Consider the following 3,732-nt stretch of genomic DNA (forward strand, 5'->3'; position numbering starts at 1 on the left):
GATATATCCCTATATATCTTGATGCCCAATATATAAGTAGCTTCACCGAGGTCTTTCATTGAAAAATTCTTATTCAAGTATCCTTTTATGCTATCCAGAAATTATGTATCATTTCCAATCAATAATATGTCATCCACATATAATATCAGAAATGCTACAGAGCTCCCACTCATTTTCTTGTAAATACAGGCTTCACCATAAGTCTGTATAAAACCATATGCTTTGATCACCTTATCAAAGCATATATTCCAACTCGGAGATGCTTGCACCAGTCCATAGATGGATCGCTGGAGCTCGCACACTTTTTTAGCACCTTTAGGATCGACGAAACCTTCTGGTTGTATCATATACAACTCTTCTTTGAGATATCCATTAAGGAATGCAGTTTTGACATCGATTTGCCAGATTTCATAATCATAAAATGCGGCAATTGCTAACATGATTCAGACGGACTTAAGCATCGCTACAGGTGAGAAAGTCTCATTGTAGTTAACCCCTTGAAATTGTCAATAAACCTTTTGCGACAAGTCGAGCTTTGTAGACAGTAACATTACCATCAGCGTCAGTCTTCTTCTTGAAGATCCATTTATTCTCAATGGCTTGCCGATCATCGGGCAAGTCCACCAAAGTCCATACTTTGTTATCATACATGAATCCTATCTGAGATTTCATGGCCTCAAGCCATCTGTCAGAATCTGGTCTCATCATTGCTTCTTCATAGTTCGTAGGTTCGTCATGGTCTAGTAACATGACTTCCAGGACAGGATTACCGTACCACTCTGGTGCGGAACGTGCTCTGTTCGACCTACGAGGTCTAGTAGTAACTTGATCCGAAGTTTCATGATCATCATCGTTAGCTTCCTCTCTAGTTGTTGTAGGCATCACGAGAACGGATTTCTCTGATGTGCTACTTTCCAAATTGAGAGAAGGTACGATTACCTCATTAAGCTCTACTTTCCTCCCACTCACTTCTTTCGAGAGAAACTCCTTCCCTAGAAAGGTTCCATTTCTGGCAACAAAGATCTTGCCTTCGGATCTGTGGTAGAAGGTGCACCCAATTGTTTCTTTAGGGTATCCTATGAAGACACACTTTTCCGATTTGGGTTCGAGCTTATTAGGCTGAAGCCTTTTGACATAAGTGTCGCAACCAATAACTTTAAGAAACGACAACTTAGGTTTCTTGCCAAACCATAGTTCATATGGTGTTGTCTCGATGGATTTAGATGGTGCCCTATTTAATGTGAATGCGGTTGTCTCTAATGCATAACCCCAAAATGATATTGGTAAGTCGGTAAGAGACATCATAGAACGCACCATATCCAATAAAGTACGGTTACGACGTTTGGACACACCATTACGCTGTGGTGTTCCAGGTGGCATGAGTTGTGAAACTATTGCACATTGTTTTAAATGAAGGCCAAACTCGTAGCTCAAATATTCGCCTCTGTGATTACGTCATAGAAACTCTATTTTCTTGTTACGATAATTCTCCACTACACTATGAAATTCTTTGAACTTTTCAAATGTTTCAGACTTGTGTTTCATTAAGTAGACATACCCATATCTGCTCAAATCATCTGTGAAGGTCAGAAAATAATGATACCCACCGCGTGCTTCAACACTCATTGGACCGCATACATCGGTATGTATTATTTAGAATAAGTCATTAGCTTGCTCCATTGTTCCGGAGAACGGAGTTTTAGTCATCTTGCCCATGAGGCATGGTTCGCAAGTATCAAATGATTCATAATCAAGTGGTTCCAAAAGCCCATCCGTATGGAGTTTCTTCATGTGCTTCACACCAATATGACCTAAACAACAGTGCCACAAGTATGTTGCACTATCATTATCAACTTTGCATCTTTTGGCATCAATATTATGAATATGTGTATCACTACGATCGTGATTCAATAAACCATTCATATTGGGTGTATGACCATAGAAGGTTTTATTCATGTAAACAGAACAACAATTATTCTCTGAATTAAATGAATAACCGTATTGCAGTAAACATGATCCAGTCATATTCATCTCAACGCAAAACACCAAATAACATTTATTTAGGTTCAACACTAATCCCGAAGGTAGAGGGAGTGTGCGATTGTGATCGTATCAACCTTGGAATCACTTCCAAATTCCAACACACATCGTCACCTCGTTCTAAACTAGTCTCTGTTCATTCTGCAACTCCCGTTTTGAGTTACTAATCTTAGCAACTGAACCAGTATCAAATACCATGGGGTTGCTATAAACACTAGTAAAGTACACATCAATAACATGTATATCAAATATACCTTTGTTCACTTTGCCATCCTTCTTATCCGCCAAGTATTTAGGGCAGTTCTGCTTCTAGTGACCATTCCTTTTGCAGTAGAAACACTTAGTTTCAGGCTTGGGTCCAGCTTTGGGCTTCTTCCCGGGAGTGAAAACTTGCTTTCCATTCTTCTTGAAGTTCCCTTTCTTTCCCTTTCCCCTTTTCTTGGAACTAGTGGTCTTGTTAACCATCAACACTTGATGCTCTTTCTTGATTTCTACCATCGCCGATTTCAGCATCGCGAAGAGCTCGGGAATCATTTTCCTCACCCCTTGTATATTATAGTTCATAACGAAGTTCTAGTAGCTTGGTGATAGTGACTAGAGAATTTTGCCAATCACTATCTTATCTGGAAGATTAACTCCCACTTGATTCAAGCGATTGTAGTACCCAGACATTTCTGAGCACATGCTCACTGGTTGAGCTATTCTCCTCCATCTTGTAGGCAAAGTACTTGTCAGAGGTCTCATACCTCTCGACATGGGTATGAGTCTGAAATACCAATTTCAGCTCTTGGAACATCTCATATGCTCCATGGCATTCAAAATGTTTTTGAAGTCCCGGTTCTAAGCCGTAAAGCATGGTGCACTAAACTATCAAGTAGTCATCATATCGAGCTTGCCAAACATTCATAACGTCTGCATATGCTCATGCAATAGGTCTGTCACCTAGCGGTGCATCAAGGACATAATTCTTCTGTGCCGCAATGAGGATAATCCTCAGATCATGGACCCAGTCCGCATCTTTGCTACTATCATCTTTCAACTTATTTTTCTCTAGGAACATATCAAAAATAGGGCAGCTATAACGCGAGCTATTGATCTAAAATATAGATATGCAAATACTATCAGGACTAAGTTCATGATAAATTAAGTTCAATTAATCAAATTACTTAAGAACTCCCACTTAAATAGACATCCCTCAAGTCATCTAAGTGATACATGATCAAAATCAACTAACCCATGTCCGACCATCACGTGAGATGGGGTAGTCATCAATGGTGAACATCTCTATGTTGATCATATCTACTATATGATTCACGTTCGACCTATCGGTCTCCAGTGTTCTGAGGCCATGTTTGTACATGCTAGGCTCGTAAAGTTTAACCCAAGTATTCCGCATGTGCAAAACTGTCTTGCACCTGCTGTATGTGAACGTAGAGTCTATCACACCTGATCATCACGTGGTGTCTCAACATGACAAACTGTACCAACGGTGCATACTCATGGAGAACACTTTTACCTTGAAATTAAGTGAAGGGATCATCTTATAATGCTACCGGCGCACTAAGCAAAATAATATGCATAAAAGATAAACATCACATGCAATCAAAATTTGTGACATGATATGGCCATCATCATCTTATGCTTTTGATCTCCATCGCCAAAGCATCGTTATGGTCTCCATCGTCACCAGCT

This window comes from Aegilops tauschii, chromosome 5 (assembly GCF_002575655.3).
Source record: "Aegilops tauschii subsp. strangulata cultivar AL8/78 chromosome 5, Aet v6.0, whole genome shotgun sequence".
Taxonomy (NCBI): domain Eukaryota; kingdom Viridiplantae; phylum Streptophyta; class Magnoliopsida; order Poales; family Poaceae; genus Aegilops; species Aegilops tauschii.